The sequence below is a fragment of the Rhinoderma darwinii genome, chromosome 4 (genome assembly GCF_050947455.1).
Source record: "Rhinoderma darwinii isolate aRhiDar2 chromosome 4, aRhiDar2.hap1, whole genome shotgun sequence".
NCBI classification, from domain to species: domain Eukaryota; kingdom Metazoa; phylum Chordata; class Amphibia; order Anura; family Rhinodermatidae; genus Rhinoderma; species Rhinoderma darwinii.
Window position 1 is genome coordinate 362404653 of NC_134690.1, and position 26383 is coordinate 362431035.

Sequence of the window (26383 nt, forward strand, 5' to 3'; positions counted from 1 at the left end):
TACACATCTCCCTGTGTAAACAGGGAGACGTGCTGCCGACATGATGATAATGTATGGGGACGAACGATTGGAGTAACGAGCGCTGATCAACGAGCTGTCTCGTTGATCGGTGCTCGTTTACACGGCCCAGGACAGGCTGTGTAAGAGGACCTTTAGTGTCCAAGTTGTTTGATGCTCTTAAGTTACCTAAGCAAGTAGCCATTATGAAGGTCCAAGCTCCCGAGGCCAGAGGTAACAGGAGTGTGGATGTGGTGGCCAAAGCTGCTGCGCTTTTGCCCCTTAATCCTGTCTATCTAACCTCAGACTGAAAAGTCAAAATGGAGGGAGAAAAGAGCCAACCAAAGTGATGAAGGCACATGTAGAAATGGTAAGACAACCTGCCTGCCAGGAGCCTTGTATCTAATGATGTCTCACTTATCCTATAGACCGACTGATCAGTCAAAAGAGATAATGTGCAGTATAGTGTCTTCTGGTTGGGTTGCCCCTGGATTTAACAATGCAGCAACAAGGTTTGTGCATGGTTGCATGATAAATCCCCGCCATAACCCAGGTAAAACTTCTCGGTGTACACCTCTGCTAGAAAACCCGCTTCAGAGACTGCATACAGTTGCCAAAAGTGGGTAAGCGTGAGTAAGTCTTGGTGTGTATTGATCTTTTCTCTGGTTGGCCAGAAGTCTGGCCTCTAACATCAGCTAATGCCAAAACTACTGACAATAAACTCCTCAATGAGGTACTATGTGTATTTTTATAGTATGGTGTGTTTGAGGTAAGTGAAAGCGATAGGGGTACACATTTTGCAGTACAAATACCCCACGAAATCATGACCGTCCTAGGCATTATACAAGCTTTCCAAACCCCCTATGCATATAAGTGGATTCCACGAGGTGCTAAGGGTTCCTGTACCTTGGCTCCCATCCAGTCTGCAACTTGGACCTGGCAATTTGATGAATTGCCTTATGAGAAAGTGCCTAAGCATATGTTATGTAGACGGGCAGTGACGAAGTCCAAACCATTACTACATGTTTCTGCCGAGAAAAAATTTGGCCTGGTTCCCACAATCTACGGTTTGGCTGTCCACAATGCTCACAATATACAAAAACTTGTGCGCATGCGTGACCAGCGCTCCTTTCATTTCTATTGAGCTGCTGACACAGACGCCGGAAGTCAGAGGTTAGTCATGGAGAACTTCAGGGGACTTTCAGTCCCCCGTTCCCCCTATCAATGCCAGCGATCGCACATGTATCCCCTATCCTATGGATAGGGGATGCATGTTATTTGTAGGACACAACAACACTGTAGGTCGCATTTTTTTTGGGGGGGGACGACGACGCTGTATGGCGTTCCCTGCAGGGGGGGGGCGCTGTATGGCGTTCCCTGCAGGGGGGGCGCTGTATGGCGTTCCCTGCAGGGGGGGGGGCGCTGTATGGCGTTATCTACAGGGGGTACTGTATGGCGTTCTCTACAGGGGGGGCTGTATGGCGTTCTCTACAGTGGGGGCTGTATGGCGTTAGCGCCATACAGCCCCCTCTGTAGAGAACGCCACACAGTCCCCCCTGTAGATAACGACACACAGTCCCCCCTGTAGATAACGCCACAGTCCCCCCTGTAGATAACGCCACACAGTCCCCCCTGTAGATAACGCCACACAGTCCCCCCTGTAGATAACGCCACACAGTCCCCCTGTAGATAACGCCACACAGCCCCCCCCTGTAGATAACGCCACACAGACCCCCCTGTAGATAACGCCACACAGACCCCCCTGTTGATAACGCCACACAGACCCCCCTGTAGATAACGCCACACAGACCCCCCTGTAGACAACGCCATACAGTTCCCCCTGTAGATAACGCCATACAGTCCCCCTGTAGATAACGCCACACAGTCCCCCCTGTAGATAACGCCACACAGTCCCCCCTGTAGATAACGCCACACAGTCCCCCCTGTAGATAACGCCACACAGTCCCCCCTGTAGATAACGCCACACAGTCCCCCCTGTAGATAACGCCACACAGTCCCCCTGTAGATAACGCCACACAGTCCCCCTGTAGATAACGCCACACAGTCCCCCCTGTAGATAACACCACACAGTCCCCCTGTAGATAACGCCACACAGCCCCCCTGTAGATAACGCCACACAGACCCCCTGTAGATAACGCCACACAGACCCCCCTGTAGATAACGCCATACAGTCCCCCCTGTAGATAACGCCATGCAGTCCCCCCTGTAGATAACGCCATACAGTCCCCCCTGTAGATAACGCCATACAGTCCCCCCTGTAGATAACGCCATACAGTCCTCCCTGTAGATAACGCCATACAGTCCTCCCTGTAGATAACGCCATACAGTCCCCCTCTGTAGATATCTACAAAGGGGGCTGTATGGCGTTATCTACAGGGGGGGGCTGTATGGCGTTATCTACAGGGGGGGCTGTAAAAAAGGCACTATCTACAAGGGGGGGGGGGTTGTGTGACTCCCAGGGGAGGGGGGGCCCAGCAAAAGTTTGCTATGGGGCCCAGTCTTTCCTAGTTACGCCCCTGGCCGTGACGCCGGCACTATCTGGTAATGGGAAGGGCTCCTTAGACGTCATGGTCACATTGTGCTGTCTGTGTTTGTGTTGAAGAGAGGAGAGGGGGCCTTTAAATTACAGGCCCCCCCTCTCCTCTCTCCACCACAAACACAGACAACACACTACAATAGATTAGAAACTATAAGTCGCGACCCCTTGGAGTGTCGTGTGAAGACCTCTAGGGGGGGGGGGGTCGCAAGCCGCTCACCGAGGCCCCGGTTCCAACTATATTTGCGTCCTCAGGACGCAGATGCAGTTTAATTCAATGCTGGAGCAAGAAACTTACTGCTCCTTGCTCCAGCATTCACTGTGCCGTGAGCCATGAGCACCTCGGCGCAGACAGGTGCGATTTAGTGACGTCATCGTGCCAATCTGTGCAGAGTTACTCATAGCACAGGCCAAAGGAGGAGAAGCATCTCCTTTGACCGTCATGGGAATGGGGATAGGTAAGTAATTTTATTATTTTTCCATTAGGCAAAATGGGGGCATTATACCGTATGGGGGTCTGATATGGCTATGGGGGGCATTATACTGTGGAGGCATCCATGAGGGTATTATGCTGTGGAGGCAGCTATGGGGGCATTATAATGTGGAGGCATCCATGAAGGCATGATACTGTGTCGGGGCAGCTATGGGGGGCATTATACTGTATGGGGGCATTATACTGTATGGGCAGCTATAGGGGGAATTACACTGTGTGGGGGCAGCTATGGGGGGCATTATACTGGGTGTGGGCAGCTATGGGGGCATTATATTGTGTACTGATATTATGATGCTCTATCGTAAGGGTAGGCCATCAATTTTTCAGTCCCAGAAACCCCCTTTAATGTCATTCTGTGGCTTCGCCAGAAATATCTCAGTTGGGAATAGGTCTTTAAGGCCTTATTCACACTAACGTGTCCGTTTTGCATGCGTAAAAAAATGCAGCATTTTTCTTGCGTTGCAGTTCTGTGTGACATCCGTGTACGCTGCACGTCTGCGTTTTTTATGCGCGTATGTTATCCGTAATTCACGCGTTTTTTACGTCACCAAAAAAAACCTGATGTCGTCTTTTTTTATGCATCCATTGACTTCAATGGGTTCGTGATGCGCAAAAAACGCACATTAATTTGACATGCGGTGAGCTTCACGCAATGGAAACATGCTGCGTGAAAAACACTGCATGTGTAAATGGCCCCATTGAATTGTATAGGTCCGCAATGCACGGACGTATTACACGTTCGTGTGAATAAGGCTTTAGTGTCAATCATCATATTAGATATTATCCCTATTATTATTATGATAATGCCCTTATAAGATTAAAATTCCCCTGATAAGATTTTGGTCCTGCCACTGGGCAAGGCAACTGGGCAGAGGCACGCGCAGGAGTCTGGTGGTGTTGTGGAGGGGTAGTGGGGCCCAAGCTGAATTCTTGCACCGGGAACCATGAGCCTTTAGCTATGCCCCTAATATAACTGAATATATTTTTGTTGCTTTGAATGTTACAAGTGTGCTTACGAGCCAGCTCATTTCAGTCTTCCATGGCTCTGATGAAGAACATGTGGGAGAAAGTCCCGTCACAGCGTGATCTCGCGAGATCACGCTGTGTGTGCAGTGAAACAGGCTGAGCTGGAACGATCTGAAGTTTGATTGGTCAGCAAGCATCATACACTTCTCTTTACAACGCCCAGTTGGTAAAAAGTTAAATAGCGCCCAGTTGTCTATTACGAAACGAATTAGCATAAATCTAAAATTGCTCATAACTTGCTCAAAAATGATCGGTTTTCTAAATAAAAACCACTGTTATCTACATTACAGCGCCGATCAGATTATGTAGGAGATAAGGCACTTATAATTTGGTGACAGAGCCTCTTTAAAGAGGCTCTGTCACCAGATTTTGCAACCCCTATCTGCTATTGCAGCAGGTAGGTGCTGCAATGTAGATTACAGTAACGTTTTTATTTTTAAAAAACGAGCATTTTTGGCCAAGTTATGACCATTTTTGTATTTATGCAAATGAGGCTTGCAAAAGTCCAAGTGGGCGTGTTTAAAGTAAAAGTCCAAGTGGGCGTTTATTATGTGCGTACATCGGGGCGTTTTTACTACTTTTACTAGCTGGGCGTTCTGACGAGAAGTATCATCCACTTCTCTTCAGAACGCCCAGCTTCTGGCAGTGCACAGACACACAGCGTGTTCTCACTTCCTGCCCCAGGTCCTGCATCGTGTTGGCCACATCGGCACCAGAGGCTACAGTTGATTCTGCAGCAGCATCGGCGTTTGCAGGTAAGTCGATGTAGCTACTTACCTGCAAACGCTGATGCTGCTGCAGAATCAACTGTAGCCTCTGGTGCCGATGTGTCCTCGCTCGTCCGACACGATGCAGGACCTGTGAGTGACGTCACAGCGTGATCTCTCGAGAACACGCTGTGTCTGCACTGCCAGAAGCTGGGCGTTCTGAAGAGAAGTGGATGATACTTCTCGTCAGAACGCCCAGCTAGTAAAAGTAGTAAAAACGCCCCGATGTACGCACATAATACACGCCCACTTGGACGTTTACTTTAAACACGCCCACTTGGACTTTTGCAAGCCTCATTTGCATAAATACAAAAATGGTCATAACTTGGCCAAAAATGCTCCTTTTTTAAAAATAAAAACGTTACTGTAATCTACATTGCAGCGCCTATCTGCTGCAATAGCAGATAGGGGTTGCAAAATCTGGTCACAGAGCCTCTTTAAGGTATAGCATATGACGAATGCACTCTGCTTAGTTACGTCAGTATTAGTATATATGATAATGAACTGAATCCTATACGTAACACAAGATGATTGGCTTTGTTTGTCCACTTGATATTCGTTAAACTGTTCAAACAAAGAACCCTCAGAAGGAGATCGACTTCCTCACCAACTTGTGTGCATGTGTCTCTTTTTCCAACTGGCCGTTGTCTTTGTTTAATTAGAATCAGTCGACTGAACCAGATAGCCTTTGTCTATTACCTAAACTCAAGGCTACTCCAACAAAGGTAAGAGAAGCTTCAGTGAGAAGACTGGAGCTTACACCAATTTTGACCCACGCCTGCCAACTATGTTTTGTAAAGATAGCCACTGACTTTACATTTCTGAAAGCCAATTTTTTTGGTGGGACCTGGAAAGAATCTAATGTCATCAGGCCCCAGCAGACCCTTGTGGCTGTTATTTCCTGAAATAAAAAAAGAATTACTGTAGTGCTGTTGAAATTTTTTAGCAGACCACCTGGTGTTTTCTCCCAAAATTTTCAACATTGAGTTGTCTAGATGCTACTGTTTCCTATCTCTCTTCATAGGAATAACATGCATAATTGAACTGATAGTTACATACCAATTGGGTATAGAGGGCAATAGCTACCAGTCAAACTATTTTGAATTATATTGCCAGTTGGACAGTGCTGATTTACTATTGTAGCACCATGACATATTTATTGCACTTTTATAGTATATACTGTGCAATGTGCTGCATATATAATGCATTAATAGACTACCAGGAATATGGGTTATTCAAAGTATTTCTGTATAGCAACTCAAAGCAACATTTTGTTTCTTTTGTTAGATGAGATAAATTGATTACTTCCTTTGCTATGTGTTTGCACTAATAAAGTCTATTATTTACTTATTTTTTTAAGTAAGAAATAACACATGTGATAGCATTGCCTGCGTGCTTGTTATTCGAAATACAAAGATTAGAAATGAAAAATATTGTTACAGCTCTTGACATCATGCGATCACAGCAAACTTATGCACAGAATGCATTTATCAAGTTTATCTACATTCCTGTAAATATCAGTCTCCCGAGGGCAAGCATTGTGTGCTCAGACTTCTAGGGAATCATGTCTGTGCTTGTGTTTGTGAGCAGTCGCACATAAAGTCCTGCAGCTAAGAGAAGTTCTGGGAAGAGAAACTCCAGGAAACAACAAGAACTAAGACAGCAAAGCAGCTACAAGACCGATCAAATAAAGGATGATCAGTTAATAAAATAGTGAATACCTTGACTAAAGTATATCTGCTATATCAGCCCTGCATAAAAAAACCTATACAATAATATCCTATACATCAAATTTATTTAAACTGAAATGCCACGGCCTCTAATTACTTAAAGAGGCTCTGTCACCAGATTATAACTTGACTATCTCCTACATAATCTGATTGGCGCTGTAATGTAGATAACAGCAGTGGTTTTTATTTTGAAAAACGATCATTTTTGAGCAAGTTATGAGCTAGTTTAGATTTATGCTAATGAGTTTCTCAATGGACAACTGGGCGTTGTACAGAGGAGTGTATGACGCTGACCAATCAGTGACCAATCAGCGTCATACACTTCCCATTGTTACAGTGTGATTGTGCAGTGAATGAAGCTGGGCTGGAACAATGAGAAGTGTAAGACACTGATTAGTAACTGATTGGTCAGCCTCATACACTCCTCTGTACAACGCCCAGTTGGTAAAAAGTAAAAAAACGCCCAGTTGTCCATTGAGAAACTCATTAGCATAAATCTAAACTAGCTCATAACTTGCTCAAAAATGATCGTTTTTCAAAATAAAAACCACTGTTATCTACATTACAGCGCCAATCAGATTATGTAGGAGATAGGGCACTTATAATCTGGTGACAGAGCCTCTTTAAAGGGTAACTAAACGTTCGACAAACTTCTGACATGTCATAAGTTTTGATTGGTGGGGGTCCGAGCACTGAGACTGCCACCAATCGCTAAAACGAAGCGCTCGTGTGAGCACCGAGCCACTTCGTTTCTGTTTGTTTTTTTCTGGAAATAAATGTATCGGAGTACAGGCTCCATGGAAAGTCTATGATCCCGTACTCGGCTTTCCGGAAAAAGCCGAACGCTTCTGACAAGCGCTTCTGCCGCTTAGTTTTAGCGATTGGTGGAGGTCTCAGTGCTCGGACTTCCACCAATCAAAACTTCTGACATGTCACGATGACATGTCAGAAGTTTGTAGAACGTTTAGTTACCCTTTAATAATCTGGAATCTTGAAGGAGCAAATGTTGAAGGATGAATAGGGAGGACTCATTTGACTACAAAACAATATTGTACAGTAGCATAGTTCTAATCATATATTATTATTTTTTTATTTGTGCTGCATGTTTGTGTCAAACCACACAGTTCTCTCCAGCCCTTTCTAGACACTCCCAGCAGTCATGTGAGTTTGAAAAGTATTGTGTTAACAATATGTTTTTCTATTATTTTTTTACTAAGGTTCAGAGCACCATTCTCCTTGCCTGTAATGCCCATGCTCCATTTTAATACCTCTGACTTGAGGTTGCTTGTTGAACATACAGATGTGTCCTTTCTTACCTTTTTTCAAATATCAACATATTCTGAGATGTGTGGCACATATGACCAGCTTTGAAAAACAAACCATGATTTTGTGATACCACCCAGTGGTTGTGATGTGAGTTGCAGCCTGTCAAGGGTTTTACTTGCATGTCGCGATATTGTACTGAATTTGATTAATGAGAAATTGGAGCCTTAACCATATTCAAGCAAAGGTAAGGGTGGACACATCTGTACCGAACATTTTTTTTTCCCTACAGAAGACATCAGGGGACAGTATGGCTGTCATCGCATCCTGTTTACATCAGCAAAATATGACAATTATTATTATCAATCTTAAGTTAGCCACACATTATATGATGCGGACGCACACGGGCCTCGACTAATCTACTGTAGGTCTGGCCCTCGACCCAGCTATAGAATTAGTCAATGTTCTGCGCTACCTCCTGTCTAATTTTCTCTATCCATATTTAGAGAGAAGTTGGATTACTTTTAAGCCTCTATACAGATAAAATACAAATTTCTTACAATGAAAGGTTTCTGAACTGTAATCTTTGTAATGTATAAAGGGATTCTGAGTAATCCCTTTACACAGATTTTGAATTATTACGGAATTTATTCAAGGAACAAAGTATCCTTATGTGAAATTAATAACTGAAACCATTAAATCTTAAAATTTTATATAAATCATTTACATCTCTGTTCAATCTAAACCTGGAACCTTACCATGAAAGTCAAGTAAGAAGCTGCAAAGTTTCTACAAGAACACACTACGCCATGATGACAGGAAATTAGTCTGTTGAACTATATCAGTCTGTATGGGGTTAAAAACAAATTTTTAAGGCATGGGGATTCCTTTTTACCACAATGAAAGCCTTTATCTTCCAATGAAGAATACTTGGAAAAATGGTCAACCTTCCCGTGAGACACTGACCTGCTAACATTACTTCAAGATAACTCAGGGCGCAGCTAGGAAGGGGGCTACCAGGGCAGGCTCAACAGATGTTGGGTGCCAACAAAACACTTTGCCTTGGCCAGAATATTTAGCTATAGGGATGGGGCAGCAAATTGGACCTTTGCCCTGGGTGAAGTAAAACCTGTATTCATTAATCCACAAAAAGAAAGAAAATGGGCAAAAACAGCATTCGTGGGGAAAGGCCACCACTGTCCAAGAGTAACATTAATGCTTATCTCACACTTGCAAATAAACAAATTGATGACTCCAATTATAAATAGTGTTCTATGTGCAGATGAGTGGAACAATTTAGATAACATGTTCGTACCTATGTATAGCATTCTAGAACATCATGCCAACAGTCAGACATGGCGATAGTAGTGGGGCAGGGTGGGGGATCCTCTGTTGTCTCAGGACCTGGACAAGTTACAATTATTGAAAGGACCATAATTCTACACTGTACTAAAAAACTGTTAAAGGGTTTGTACATCTAGGACAACCGGCTTTCCTGACCAGGCTACGGCCGGCCATCCGCTGTCAAGGGGAAGTGGCTGGCACGTTCACCTTTGTCCTGCAGCAACAAAGTTCTCTTATGCCTACACCACTGAAATATAGCAATGAGTTAAATTCACACACTGGATCTCAGCTATGCAGCCATTCAATACGTATTCTGTCCATAAAGTTTTATCAGACTCACGCATAGCAAAGCCAGTGTCTAAAGTTTTAATAACATCATCAATCAACAAAATCCTATACGTGCATTCACAGAGATGGCATTCACCAGGATTGAGTGGGTTATCATTATACCCATTAGCTGCAGGAGAAAGGTATTCTGTATAAACCTTACATACATGCACAAAATGTACAAATATATCTCTAAATACATTGAGCAAAAAATACATTTAAGAAAAAATACAAAAAGCTTCTATTTAAAAAGCAGCGTAATCGCATTACAGAACGTTAAATAAGCGGTAAAACAGGTGTTCTGTACTGCGATTACGCTGCTTTTTAAATAGAAGCTTTTTGTATTTTTTCTTAAATGTATTTTTTGCTCAATGTATTTATAGATATATTTGTACATTTTGTGCATGTTTGTAAGGTTTATACAGAATACCTTTCTTGTTTATTTGCTATGATTTTAACCCTTGACCTTGCCGGATGACGTCATTAAAGAGGCTCTGTCACCAGATTTTGCAACCCCTATCTGCTATTGCAGCAGATCGGCGCTGCAATGTAGATAAGAGTAACGTTTTTATTTTTAAAAAACGAGCATTTTTGGCCAAGTTATGACCATTTTTGTATTTATGCAAATGAGGCTTGCTAAAGTACAACTGGGCGTGTTTACAGTAAAAGTACAACTGGGCGTGTATTGTGTTCGTTACATCTGGGCGTGTATTATGTGTGTTACATCTGGGCGTGTTTACTTCTTTTACTAGCTGGGCGTTCTGACGAGAAGTATCATCCACTTCTCTTCAGAACGCCCAGCTTCTGGCAGTGCAGACACAGCCGTGTTCTCGAGAGATCACGCTGTGTCGTCACTCACTTCCTGCCCCAGGTCCTGCATCGTGTCGGACGAGCGAGGACACATCGGCACCAGAGGCTACAGTTGATTCTGCAGCAGCAGCAGCGTTTGCAGGTAAGTCGATGTAGCTACTTACCTGCAAACGCTGATGCTGCTGCAGAATCAACTGTAGCCTCTGGTGCCGATGTGGCCAACATGATGCAGGACCTGGGGCAGGAAGTGAGTGACGTCACAGCGTGATCTCTCGAGAACACGCTGTGTGTCTGCACTGCCAGAAGCTGGGTGTTAACGAACAGAAGTGGATGATGCTGATTCGTCAGCATCATACACTCCCATTCCTAACGCCCAGCTAGTAAAAGAAGTAAAAACGCCCCGATGTACGCACATAATACACGCCCACTTGGACTTTTACTTTAAACACGCCCAGTTGTACTTTTGCAAGCCTCATTTGCATAAATACAAAAATGGTCATAACTTGGCCAAAAATGCTTTTTTAAAAATAAAAACATTACTGTAATCTACATTGCAGCGCCTATCTGCTGCAATAGCAAATAGGGGTTGCAAAATCTGGTGACAGAGCCTCTTTAAGGTAGTTTGACCCCGGTCACATTGGCGGGTTTTTTAACATCTTGGTGTATTTAAGTGTGGATGTCTGTATACACTTTTTATTTGGCCTGAGGAAGATGCCAGTGCGGTATCGAAACGCGTAGCCACCATCTCAATAAATAGTTCTTCATTTTTCATATTTCTTCATTTCTAAGTAGCAGCGCTGTTCATTTTCCAAGTTTTTTCCTATATTTTAAACTTCAAATTTGCAGTGGCCTATTGGTACAACCGGTCTTGGATCCCGGCAGCAGCACTTTTCATTTCCTGCTTGAAATGCTCACACATTGGCGACTTTTATCCATCTGAACTTTGGTGAGCATACCTCTGTTTCTAATTGCCTATACTGTCTTGGATTCACCTGCATTATGTGGCGCCGTGCTTTTGTCCTTTATTTTTTTTATATGGAAGGTATACATACAGTATTTAGTTGTGACAAGTCTTTTACACATAAATATATTGGTAGGTATGGACATTTTGCAAGTACATGTAAAAGGTGTGTACTCTATAAGCAAACAATACGTAAAGCGATTTTAAAGGGGACATTTTCCAAAGCAACCTTCATCTTAGAAAGAGCAATATATCCTGATTATATTGTCTCTCCTGAGAATGTCTTCCTCACAAAGACGTGGCTGCTGGAGAATGAGTACAACTACTAACTCTTCAAATATAAATAGGAAGTCCAGTTTATGGTTGAGCATCTATAAGACTCCGTGCACACGAACGTGTTTTTGCGGCCGCAATTCACCCGCAACTCTGCGGGTGAATTGCCGACCCATTCATTTCTATGGGCCGATGCACACGAACGTGGTTTCCATGGTCTGTGCATTGGCCAGAAACCCGGACCACAGAAAGATAGGACATGTTATTATGCAGTCCAGGCTAATTGAAATCAATGTGTGCACGGCCCTCCCCCTGTAGATAACGCCAAACAGCCCTCCCCCTGTAGATAACGTCATACAGCCCTCCCCCTGTAGATAACGTCATACTGCCCCCCCTGTGATAATGCCATACAGCCCTCACCCTGTAGATAACGCCAAACAGCCCCCCTGTAGATAACGTCATACAGCCTTCCCCCTGTAGATAACGTCATACAGCCCTCCCCCTGTAGATAACGTCATACAGCCCTCCCCCTGTAGATAACGCCATACAGCCCCCCCTGTGATAATGCCATACAGCCCTCCCCCTGTAGATAACGCCAAACAGCCCCCCTGTAGATAACGTCATACAGCCCTCCCCCTGTAGATAACGTCATACTGCCCCCCCTGTGATAATGCCATACAGCCCTCACCCTGTAGATAACGCCAAACAGCCCCCCTGTAGATAACGCCATACAGCCCCCCCTGTGATAATGCCATACAGCCCTCACCCTGTAGATAACGCCAAACAGCCCCCCTGTAGATAACGTCATACAGCCCTCCCCCTGTAGATAACGTCATACAGCCCTCCCCTGTAGATAACGCCATACAGCCCTCCCCCTGTAGATAACGCCAAACAGCCCCCCTGTAGATAACGTCATACAGCCCTCCGCCTGTAGATAACGCCATACAGCCCCCCTGTGATAACGCCATACAGCCCTCCCCCTGTAGATAACGCCAAACAGCCCCCCTGTAGATAACGTCATACAGCCCTCCGCCTGTAGATAACGCCATACAGCCCCCAACCCCGCTCAAAAAAAAACGGCCTATAGTTTGTCCTACAAAGAGATGTATCCCCTATCCACATGTGTGATCGCTGGCAGCAAAAAGGAGAACGGGGGACCAAAAGTCCCCCGAAGTTCTCCATGAGAAACCTCGGACTTCCAGGGTCTGCGCAGTTCAATAAAAATGAAAGGTGCGCTGGTCACGCATGCGCACAAGCGCGACCGCTGCACAATTAATTTCTATGGAGCTCCAAACAGACCCCTTAAATCCGAGGTTTGTCATGGAGAACTTCGGGGGACTTTTGGTCCCCCGTTCTCCTTATCGCTGGGCGTCCCAGCGATCCCACATGTATCCCCTATCCTGTGGGGCTAGGGGATGCATGTCTTTTGTAGGAACAACCCCTTCAGTGGCGTCGCGCTGTAGCAGCCATAGCGGCTGCTAGCAGAGCCTCCGGCCATGGGGGGGGGGGCCGTGCCGGTGGGCAGCACGGGCCACCTCATGCTGCGGGCCCCGTAGCAGCCGCTACGGCTGCTACAGCGGTAGTTACGCCACTGGTATCATCATGAAGGAAGACTGTGCAACTAGACTTCTGGTCCCCCGCCAGCGCTATAAAAATCTATTAAAATCTCATAATCAGCGCGGCGGGGGACCCGAATATATATTAGCAGTGTACTCACATACTGCAATGACTACACTGCTAATACTTTTCGGTCCCCACATGACCCCTTTAAGGGCAGTGGGGTGGAGGGAGCGACATTCCCTTTGGAATATCTATATTTGATAAATATTACTGTATTTCTTAGTTGTTATACCACATTGCTATTACTTTATCTATATTGGGCCAAATAACAACTTTTGTGACCGAACATGACCCAAACCAGATAACAGTCCTAATTATTGAGGGGTATTATGGAACATGTTTAACATGATGTGAAATGCAGTCACCTCTGATAACCCTTCATGAGCTGTCCAACTGTTCAGGTTGTAGTGTATCATCATCATTCACTATTTCATAATGTAGCTTTAACTAATGTAAGCCAAAGAAAGATGTACAATAAAGTGAGGAAGCCATGAGAGGTGTATGTGGTGGCTACATATACTAGGTTCACAAGCAAAATTCATATAGTCAAAGCAGGTGATCGGCTTCCTATATCAGCAGTATCTATCGGGGTTGTGCTGACACTGATCCTAAGATGAGATGTAAGCTGGTAAAGTGGAAGCCCCATAAGCTGGAAACTCACCCTGATAATACCCTTGTTGTCTGTCATAACTGCATTATTGTAAGGCTCTGTTCACACTTTTGGCATATGCCGGGTGCACAGGGCCCAATGGATATACTTGGCATATGTGCCGGGTTTTTTTTCCGGTGCATATACCGAGCGCATTCAAATGATGAGATGTAAGAAAAGCCTAAGTGTTTCACGTGATGACAAGTTTCATTAGGGATATGTGGGAAAATAGAGTATAGAGGCCACTATTACTAGCCACATCCTATTATCTGTATTGCCACATATCCCTGATGAGCTCTGTTAGCATCTACAATGCGAGACACATAGGATCATGTAATCGTTAGGGGCAAACAATTGTCAGGGTAAGGCTCCAGCTTCTGAGGTCACCCGTTTTCAGGAATTAAACAATCCAATTAAATGTAATTGAGTAAATCGGCTGCTATCAAACTGCATGGCTACATACACACGTTGCATATTTTGCTGTGGAAAATAAGCATAAAACTGCAGGAATTTCGCAGGTAAAACGTCATCCCAAGAGACCAGACTGCACAGACAACAGAGGGACGCATTGCCATGACAACAGAGAACGGGGTAATTATAAAGGTTTGTTTTGTTTTTTTGTTTTTTTTCAACCACTGTAGTCCGCAGCGCACATTCCGCCTTAAAAACTGCACCACAATTTGGTGCGGTTTTTCAGGTGAAATTCCCTGCGGGTTCCAGGTTGGATACGCTGTATACTTTTACTCAGCGTATCTGCCATGTGTGAATATGGCCTTGCTGTGCCAAGGACTGAGCTGAGAGACTCCCTCTATGAGCAACACAGGCTCAAATAGGGCATATGAACATTTTCAATACTGTTTACCGGCTTATACTGTACAATTTCAGATCAAGGAAAGCGAACAATAAGTATTCTATTCATATAAGATCCTGACTTGGAAGTTAAATGGGTTTTCCCATGAGAGACATTTATGACATATCCACGGGATGTCATAAATGTCAGATAGATGCGGCTCCGCACCTATCTCCAGAATGGGGCCCCCGAAACCCCGTTCAGCCGCACTGTGTCGCGGCTGAATGAGGTGAATTCCGACCATGACAAAGGTTATATGGTCGTGAGTTACGTAAACAGCGTAGCTTGCTGAGCTACGCTGTTTCCCTAAATCCCATAGAACTGAATGGTAGTTACGGAAACAGCATAGCTCACATGCTACGCTGCTTCCATAACTGCCATTCACTACTATGTGAGCTGCGAAAACAGCGTAGCTCAGCGAGTTACGCTTTTTACGTAACTCACGACCATTCTGGAGATAGGTGCGGGCCCGCATCTATCTGACATTTATGACCTATCCCGTGGATAGGTCATAAATTTCTCTCATGGGAAAACCCCTTTAATTGTTATTGGGTAATTCAAAATGTATTGTTTTTTTATTGTCATGTTTGCATTTGCAACTTTCATATCCAAACCATGCTATTAAATGAAAATTGCAGATATAAAGTATAGATTTACCTCAGCTAATTAAATTGGAGCCTCAGGCTACAACAATGCCAGTGACTACTTGTAAAACAGAATCACAAAATGACAAATATAATTGGATCCCATAACTATAATACTACTGGATGTAGGATTCATATATAAATTCAGTATATATAACGGTAGTGTTACTCAGAAAAGAGAACAGAGATTGTATTTAAAAATGACTGGCCAAAGATTGGGCTAGAGCGCTCAGCTGTATCACCAATAGTTTTATGGAGCAGCAAAGAGCATGTACTACTACTACTCCATATAAACTTCTCAACATTGTGGTCTTTCTGGTGGGGGAGGATGATGACCGAGGACCCACCATTCTAGTGATCAGTGGAGATCCCAGTCCAACCGATCAACATTTATCACCTATCTTGTAGCTGGAATGCTCCTTTAAATGAACGATTTTGAAGTCAATCTAAATGATATCTTAAGAACACTCACTTTGATGCTATTGTTATAAGGAAATCAGCAAATAGTAAAACCAAGTAACAGAAATGAATGCTGAACAAGAAGAAAAATTGAATAAAATAGGGATATACATATGGTTAGTTGCCTTCTAAAACAGGGGAAGCAGTAGTGTCCTTCGGTCAAAAATGTTAAAGTACCATAAACAATCAATGCCGTAAGTAATTACATAAGAGGTGAAACGGTGACACATATATATATATATATATATATAGCTATGATTCTTGTATTGTATGATCATGAGTATGTATAAAGTGGTCTCACCTTTCCTGTTTCCTATGTTCTGTACTGTGCAATACTGTGTCCACCTGGATTCCAAAGAGAACAGGAACAAACAGCAATTCTTAATCTCCACCCAACTGTGACGAGGAAAAGAGGAGCGAAGGGGGCAGGTTGTAAACTGAGAAAGTGCCCTCCACTTGCTATTCAATGCCCCGCCCAAGGTTTCTGGCACAAGCAAGCTTTTCTATGTCTGCAGGTAACAGCATGTCATAGATGAGACTATCAGCTCCACCGATACAGCAAATCATGAATTCCGTCAACTTCTTTCTTTCTCTATCCACTGGTTTAAACACTTGTCGAGCATAGTTGTGAACATTTCCCAAATTCCTTCGGAGCATTATACCACTTGCCAAGTTTGTAAGAGGTACAAACACTGTGTTGTGTGATTTGCTAAAGGCGCAGAGCTTTATCCTACAGGCAAAGGATTTATGCTTGAACTTTAGTACCTGAGGACTGTGTTCCTTTGTGCATTGTGGAGTTAACTCTTCCTCTAGTACGTCATCATAATAAGTCGTCTCCCCGCCTGCTGACATTACTTTCTCTTCAATAGTTTTTATTAAAATTTGCATAACAGAGAACAGTTACAATCTGAAATATGCAGTGTAACAAAAAGGAGTATATGACAATACAGGAAGCTTCGGCAGGTCAGGAGTAACAATAGTATCATAGATACATATCTAAAAAAGGGCAAATGCAAAAAAAACAAAACGCATAAGCTTGTGAACATATGCAAAAAACAGAACATCCAAGATATAAAGAAATAAATACTAAAAAAGGGGAAGTATGGGGAAAGTTCTGCCGCTTTGAAGAAAATTACAGTTCTGTAATTAAGGAGGTATGGAGATGGGGGTAGTTAGTTGTACCTAATCCAGTGGCGCTATAGTTTCTCAAACTTTGCATTTCTATCGAGCAGAATGCTAGTAAGTGTTTCATGAATGAATATTTGGTCCACTCTTAATTTAACATCTCTAAATGGGACTGTTTGTTTTTCCAAGAGTGAGCTATAGTTATTTTGGCAGCTAATAGGATTGAGGAGAATAGTTTGAATTGAGAATGAACAAGTTCTTGTGGCTTAAGGCACAGAAGGGCCTATTTGGGATCTTTATGATTATGCCAAATAAACTCAAAATCTTGTCATTTTAGAACAGGTCCACAGTATGTGACATGTGTCCCCAATGGACGAGCAACCACGAAAAGAGGTCGCTGAATAATTGGGAACGGCATCAGCAATCGTCTGAAAACCAGGTACGACCACGTCTTTACTTTGTATGCCGACTCCATGGTCAATGTATTTATAGAGCACTGTGAAACCACGTCCCAGATGGATCGCCAATCTGTTAATTTAATAACGGTCCCCAAATCTTCATGCCATCTACTGACATATAAATGAGTGAGATTTGACGGGTGACCAAATAGCTAATTGTAAATTATAGCTAAAGGTCCTCTAGAGCCTGTGGATGTATTGCAGATCCTGTCGAACTGAGAAAAGGATTTCGAGTCACTTTTATTGCTAAAAAAGGGGGAAAAAAACTGTTCTTGGAATGAATGGATTTTGGAGTGGGCAGGATTGAGAAGATGATGGACCTTAAGAAAACTGTTGGATCACCACCATTTGAAGGCCATATAATTGTCTGTACCTAGAGGGAAAATGGGGTTATGCCATATTGAAACAAGAGGTAAATGTGGAGAAATCAGCATGCCGGCATATTAAGATTATCCCAAACTGACAGGGAATTTACAAGGGTAGGTGTGAGATGTCTAGGTCATAAAGGAGGGGAGAGCCATAGTAGGAATTCATTAAGGATGGAAGAAACATCCGGGATATCCAAGTACACTCAGAGCGGCATGTTGGAGGACGAATGCGACCTGATCAAATGTGCTATTGTAGCCTCTTGATAATGTTTAAGGATATTAAGAAACACCTAGGCCTCCATCCTGTTATAAGCAATAAACCATGATATGTATAAATCCTTGTTAGAGGGATTGCTTGCATTAGAAACCCATTTTCAAATACTTGAAAAGGGATTTTTGAGGTAATATTTGTCTATTACCCAAGGCAGACCTGGAGGACCTAGCACATATGTGCAGTGGATTGACAGCTCATTGATTTCAATGGGAACTGTGTAATGGTGTGTAAAGTCTATGAGCCCGTACTCCGATACATCGGCTTTCCGTAAAAAGCCGAACCGGCACAGAGCGCTTCAGCTCCTTCGTTCTAGCGATTGGTGGGGGTCTCAGACCCCCACCAATCCAAGCTTCTGACTTGTTACTATGACATATCAGAAGTTTGTCAAACGTTTAGCTACACTTTAAACTTTATCGCTAATAATTAACAGTTGAGGTGAGCTTGATAACATTCCAAGCATTCTGTAGCAAAATGTGTTACATGCAGATTTTGCCGTGGAGTATGCTCTGGATTCTATGCGGATTTCACCCAATAACATTGAATAAAATTTGCGGAGAAAATAAGCATGCTACAGTTTTTTTTTCACTACATGTGGATGGGGTTTTTGCTCCACAAATCCGCAAAGTGTGAATTTAACCTTATTATTTGAGTTCAAATTGGAGCCGTATGCAGTAAGTTCCTATGCTCCACCTATTAGTAGCTGCAGGCAGGCAGAATTTTTGAAATTAGGCTAGGGCTCCACTGCAACCTCAATGTTTGCCAGGCGCGGGCTGACACAAATCGCGGCAGCATTCTTCCTCCTCAGCAGGCGGCATGTTGGCCTGTCTGGAACTGTGTCATCACTGTGACCAGAGAATGCCACGTCTCTCCTCTGCTTGTGCTGCACCGCTCTAGCGGCAGGATCGGGATCTGGTGTATCGCATGATGTCACTCCTGGACAGTATGGAAGAACTGTTCCAGTGTTGCAGTGCTTGGTTATCACCCCTGGTGGAGTTCCCCTGTGTTTGTTCCTGTTATTCCCTGTGAATTTCTTGTGTTTGACCCGGCTTTCGTCTTGACTCCACTTGATATATTTTATCTGCACAATGACCTCTGGCCTGAACCTGACCTTGACTACTGATACTGATTACTGGACCTAACACTGGCTGCCTGTTAATTACCGGGATCTATTTGATGATGAAACTTTTCATACCTACCATCAGCAGCCCGACTATTTATTGGGTACTGTACAGAGGACCGCAACGTCGGAATCGTACCTGCAATAACCATACCTCTTTGCAGGAATTAAGTCTGTAGATCGGGGGTTTCCTTAGTCTCTAGGTTAGTCTGCGACAACTCTATAATGGTATCAGTCATTTATTATCCCTGCCTGCTGCCAAGTTTCTTCTGCTCTCCAGCAGTGGTCGTGTGATATTTTTCCCTCCATAAGGAAACTGAGGTTTTGATAACCTGTGATTTTACATGATCATTGTGGGACCAAAAGTCTCTGTGTAGCCATATCCTTCAATAGTTCCGACTCATATAAAGACCTGTTATGACATTGTTTGGAAGAAAAAAAAAATAAAAAATCTGGTCTATTACTAAATAGTCCAGTTATATTAGCTAGAGATAGCAACATCATTCTATTCTGACATAAGAAGTAGCCCTACTGAGAAAAACATTCAACGTTCTCCCTAGACTGTTAGGTCTTCCCAAAAATATAAAATGGCCCTTAAACAGACTGTTGTAAGGAATATTACCAGATCTTTGGTTGCTACTACATGATCACATTGGTTATTGGCCCAATAGTAGCCTGCAAGGCCATCAGATTTTGTAATTTTCATTTTTGTCTGATAAATTCCTACACAATTTTATTTCTCCCACACTGCTATTCCAAAGTAAATCAAAAGTAAAGATGCCGTCAATGGTGCACCTGTGGAATGCGATAAGCGCACTGCTGTGTATATTGCTTGTTCTGGACAATTTCTTCTTTTGGTAAATGTCTACATTACACTGCTATCAGGTGCAGGTGAAATGTAATCTGTGGTATTACCAATTTCAACAAAATATATGGAGAATTCAACTCCTCCTATGTTTCAATGACAGCAAACCATAAAATACCACACATCTGGTCATAGTAAAGTAGTGGAGGTAAGGTAGAATTAATAATTTATGATCAATTATTAGAAATTATAATGTATATTTATGTACTTATTTATATCTATTTACAATTATTTATAATTCCTTTTTTTTACATTTTAACTGGTTCAGGACCGGGCTATTTTGAGCCTTTAGGACTAGATACCAACTAGATACCATTTAGCCATTTTTAGTACTCGTTAGTTAAATCGCTATAACTTTTTTATTTATTGTGCTAGCTATGTGATTTTTGCAACGTTTTTTTTTTGGTAATCAATGCAGGTTTCTTTTCTTATAATTTTTTATAAACATAATTATCTTTTTTTATTATTTTTGGACTTATAGTATGAAAAAAAAATGTTAAACAATATGCTTTTTTACATTTTAGCTATTTTTTTTCTGGTAATAATATAGTATTACCCTAATAAAGACTTTTTATTTATGATGCAATGTCCACCATTAAATTTTATATATAATATGTCTATTTTAGGATAATTGGGTCAGGGCTAGCAATACGTCTATGATTGCTGGGGGGAGCATTTTTTTGGTTGGGTATTTTATGTATTTTTTTATTCAATTTATTTAGGGGTTCTTTTTAACTTTTTTTTTTGGAAGACCAGGGAAATTGTTAGGCTGGGTTCACACTACCTATTTTCAGACGTAATCGAGGCGTTTCACGCCTCAAATTACTTCTGAAAAAACGACTCCAATACGTCGGCAAACATCTGCCCATTACTTTCAATGGGCTTTATGATTTACTGTGCCGACGACCTGTGATTTTACGCGTCGCTGTCAAAAGACGGCTAGTAAAAATACAGCCTCGTCGAAAGAAGTGCAGGACACTTCTTGGGACGTAATTGGAGCCGTTTTTCATTGACTTCAATGAAGAACAGCTCCATATTACGTCCGTAAAAGACGCCCCGCAAAACGCGAGTACATGCAATTACGTCTGAAATTCAGGAGCTGTTTTCTCCTGAAAACAGCTCCGTAATTTCAGACGTAATTGCAGTTATCGTGTGCACATACCCTTATACTCCGTGCCTCAACACTGCCAGTGCTAACCCTAAACTGGTGAAAAAAGAATTCTTGACAGGGTTTAACATCTGCCAGTTCATCAGAAAGGCTTAATCCCTCAATATTTATCCAGGCGCATCGGCTCATCGGTCCCTCATCAATCAAATAGTGATGGCTTATCCTAAGGATAGGTCATTAATGTATTACTTCCTGAAAACCCCTTTAAACATAGGGGTTTAAATAGTTATTTTATTTCTCTATGGATGATGTATATGTATAATAAGTGTGCCCTTCCCATCTGCATGTGTCATGATGGTAGGTAAAAAGTCCTAGTCTATTGTGCTGCAGTAAGGACTTTCCATAACTTGTTTGTGGTTAGCACAATTCAGACATGGGGAATTTATTGCAGACAGGCTTAACGGAGTCATAATTAAAAATATGTTGTATATTGTAGCTAGAATTACTAACCTAAATTGGTGTGGCAAACTGATATCAACATCCTGTGTTGTGCCACATGAGGTGGAATGATGATGTCACTGTGTTTTAAACTACTCTGATGTTTGTTCACACCCTTAACTACTATGTCTAGCAAGTGAAAACCCGGAATATGAGAGTGTTATAACCGTAGAGGATATGTGAGTAACTCATTCATCAGAGTTGCTCATCCAACAGTATGAATAATGATCCTTAAGAACTGCCGCATGACCACCGGCTGATTACAGTAACTATAGAAAAACAAATAAGAGTAATCGCAACGTCATACATCATACTATTATTTACAGATGATAGTAAAACTAACACATTGAGAAACAGTACTCAATTTTATTCTTTTCAGTGATGGAATGTGTAGAATGTAAAGAATATATCTGTCCGATCCCTGAAGACATTACTTTGGTTCCTAGATTTGCAGATCATACTACAATGAAAGGAATGCGTCCTGACTTTGCTACAAATCAACAAGACAATCTGGTATACACTACAAGTATGAACATTCACGAGACTATATACAGCAGGGCCGGCTCCAGGTTTATGTGGATCCTTAGGTGACATAGCCTTAGTTGGCCCCTTTGCGGTGCTATTTACGCGGTGTGACAATACACACACAAGGGCAAATAATACACATTATACTAATATGCAAGGCAGAATCATTTATGCACATATTACTTTCTTACTTGACTGCACAGCTCTAATAAGGCCCCATAGTGCCCCACACACAGTATAATGCCCCATGGTGGCCCACATAGTATAATGCCCCATAGTCACCCAGCACACACTATAATGCCCTCAAAGCTGCTCAGACACACACACACACACACACACACACACACACACACACACACACACACACACACACACACACACACACACACACAGTATAATGCCCCCATAGCTGCCACCTCAAAGTATTATGCCCTCATGGCTGCCCTGACAGAGCAATGGCACTGTAGCGGCCCCACAAAGTATAGGCCCCTTTAATGCCTCCCCACATGGTATAATGCCCTACAGCTGCCCCCACACAGTACAATGCTCCATAGTTCCTCCCCATGCAATATATTGCCCCATAGTGTCCCTACAAAGTATAAATCCCTCACACAGTATAATGCCCCTGTAGTGGCCTTGACAGCATAATTCCTCTCTAGTGGCTCCCATAAAGTATAATGGCCCAAATTGAACCTTCACAGTATAATACCCCCATATCTGCCCTACGCAGTATAATTTCCCTGTAGTGCCTCCCCACACAGTATAATGCCCCCATAGTGGCCCTGACACAGTTTAATTCCCCCATAGCTGCCCCACACAGTATAGTACTCTTCACAGTATAATGTCCCTATAGCTGCCCCCACACAGTATAATTCCCTTATAGTGCCTCCACACAGTATAATAACCCTCATAGCTGCCCCCACAGACTTGATTGCACTTACACAGTATAATGCCCCCATAGTGGCCCTGACACAGTTTAATTCCCCCATAGCTGCCCCCACAGTATAGTACTCTTCACAGTATAATGCCCCTATAGCTGCCCTCACACAGTATAATTCCCTTATAGTGCCTCCACACAGTATAATAACCCTCATAGCTGCCCCCACAGACTTGATTGCACTTACACAGTATAATGCCCCATATTGCGCCCACAAAAAGTATAATACCCCCATAGATGACCCCACACCTTATACTGCCCCATAGATGCCCCCACACAGTATAATGCCCCATATTGCACCCACACAGTATAATAAACAAAACAAAAAGACCCTGGTAGTGGAGGGGCACACGAACAATAACTAACAACTAAATGCCCGAAGGCAAGTGAAGCCCTAACTTGCCAGCTACCTATAGAAGTAAAAATAAGAATAAAACTTTATTGCTGCTAGTATAAGCAAATTGATGAACCACAAGTATTAAAATGATCAGTGCAAGCTGCTGGAAGTTGGACTCTTGGGCTCAATGCCTGTAGGGTAACTATGAATAGCATGAAAGTAACTAGTCTATATATAGCAATAGGAGTCAGCAGCTGCAGAATGCTAAATCTCCCCTATCTAGTGGACTAAATTGAATCAAACAGCTATGCACTGTATTAAAATAATTACCCCCCCCCCCCTTGACATGTTTCGCTAGGGATTTCCGGGGCTAATGATGGTACGCTGCGAACTTCCCCTTATTTTATCAACTTGGGGTGATGTACTAAGAGGTGCATCCATGTAGTTAGCCAATCACAGTAGATAAGCTAGCCAATCCTCTAGAGTGCTTAGAGTTTTTAAAACAAAAGAAGTCCTAGCGCATGCGCAACATCTTTAGTTTTCAAAACTCTAAGCATTTGGCGTCTCTGCATTCAGACGCTGTTTGTCTTTCTCTTACTCAGGCGCGTGCGAAATTTCGAACAGAGAATTGGCTAGTTTTTATGACCTCTGATTGGCTTACTCACATGCCCATCATGTCAGTAAGGGGCTCGATCGCTGTTATCTACTGTGATTTGGATAACTACATGGATGCACCTTTTAGTACGTCACTCCAAGTTTATAAAATACAGGAAAGTTTGCAGCGCGCCATCATTAGCCCCGGAAATCCCTGAAGACGCTACATATATAGCGAACACATGTCGGGGGGGGGGGGGCTAATTATTTTAATACAGTGCATAGCTGTTTGATTCAATTTAGTCCACTAGATAGGGGAGATTTAGCGTTCTGCAGCCGCTGGCTCGTATTGCTATATATAGACTAGATACTATCACGCTATTCATAGCTATCCTACAGGCATTGTGCCCAGGAGTTCAACTTTCAGCAGCTTGCACTGATCATTTTAATACTTGTGGTTTGTCAATTTGCTTATAATAGCAGCAATAACGTTTTTTCTTATTTTTACTTCTATACGTAGCTGGCAAGTTAGGGCTTCACTTGCCTTCGGGCATTTAGTTGTTAGTTACACACAGTATAATGTCCCTATAGTGCCTCCCCACACAGTATAATGTCCCTATAATGCCTCCTCACCCAATATAATGCCCCCATAGCTGCTGCATACAGTATAATGCCCCGCATATCCAGTATAATGCCTTCACAGTACCAAAATAAATATATATATACTCACCTAGTCCTGTTCCCACGATGAGTAAAGGAGATCCTTCAGCAGGTCCCCTCAGTCTGTGCAAGGCTCGGCGCAGAGAGACACGATGATGTCACTATGTCGCACCTGTCTACACCAAGCCGCTTACAACTGGCTTTGATCATCGATCACTCGATCATCTGCTGGTTGTTTTGCTTTAAAAAAAAGTTAAATATTATCGTTGTCGGCAGCACATCTCCCTGTGGAAACAGGGGGACACGCTGCCGACATGATAATAATGTATGGGGACGAGCAATCGGAGAAACAACCGCTTGTCACCATCCATAGCTCCGTGTGACAGAAGCAAACAAGCGCCGATCAACGATGTCTTGTTGATCAGCGATGGCTGCAACCGGCCGATTATCGGCCGGTGTAAAAAGGGCCTTTACATGCAGATTCTACTGATTTTTCCATAAATGTTACTCTTTTCATTGCACTGGGTTATGATTATAGGTATCATTAGAGGTCGGGCGAGGTAATAATAGCTCGATTGTACTTCTAAATGCCTAGATAAGGCTGGGTAGTTACACTATTCACTATGCGCACAGATAAGGCTCTGTATGCATCTCCCCTGTCACTCCCACACATTGTTCTTATTAGTTTTCCATGTAATGATGATTCTTCAGGGGCATAGCTGGAAGGTGGAATGTGTGGCAAGACAATTTTCTTTTGGCCAGGGTATTTAGATATAGGACTAGGACCGTGAATTAAATCCTTGCCCCGCGTGAAGAAAAGCCTTGCTATGACTGGGATTAGTGGACGCAGGGACTGTATATATATTCCGCAGGACGGAAACGTTGCAGCCTGTGCTGGCTTAATAAACCACCATTTTTTTCACAAATACGGAGTGCTGTGGGACTTTCTTCAATATTGATCTATATTCCCTGGATCGGGATTACCTGCTTGCACCTGAGACCATCTTGGAATTGCATTGTGAGTGCTCCTTTTCCATTGTGTGTATATATATATATATGTATATATATATATATATATATATATATATAGCATTCTATTTATCAACTTCTTAGCTATATCTGCTTCTGAAAGAGCAGGGTGGCAACTAATATGACCATCACAGCTCCCACAATGGTTGTCACTCTGGTGTTGCTCTAGATCTCTCTAGTTATGCATAACCCCTGTTAAAGAGGCTCTGTCACCACATTATAAGTGCCTCCTACATAATGTGATCGGCGCTGTAATGTAGGTAGCAGCAGTGGTTTTTATTTAGAAAAACAATCAATTTTCACCAATTTATGAGCGATTTTCCTAATGACTTTCTTAATGCCCTACTGGGCGTGTTTTTACTTTTGACCAAGTGGACGTTGTAAAGAGAAATGTATGACGCTGACCAATCAGTGACCAATCAGCGTCATACGCTTCTCTCCATTCATATACTCAGCAAATAGTGATCCTGCGTTGTTCACTATGTGCTGTCACATACTCACACACTAACGTTACTGAAGTGTCTTGACAGTGAATAGACCTCCAGCCATGACAGGATGTCTATTCACAATCCCGACACTTGCTGTAAAGCAACCTGGGCTTCCACAACACCTCAGCAGTGCCACAGGCTGATCGCCCCCATGCCGCGCCACATTGATGCAGTAATTCATGCAAAAGGAGCCCCGACCAAGTATTGAGTGCATATACTGTACATACTTT

The 26383-nt window shown here is 42.9% G+C and overlaps 1 protein-coding gene across 1 annotated transcript in view; it reads right to left on the reverse strand.

Annotated features, from left to right (window-relative positions):
• FERMT1 (FERM domain containing kindlin 1) overlaps window positions 1-16133 on the reverse strand; it is a 62440-nt gene extending 46307 nt beyond the window's left edge. Inside the window, exon 1 of the mRNA XM_075864528.1 lies at window positions 16072-16133. The gene's annotated coding sequence lies outside the window, so the exon portion shown is untranslated. The remainder of the gene's footprint in view (window positions 1-16071) is intronic.
• Window positions 16134-26383: the final 10250 nt, after the last annotated feature.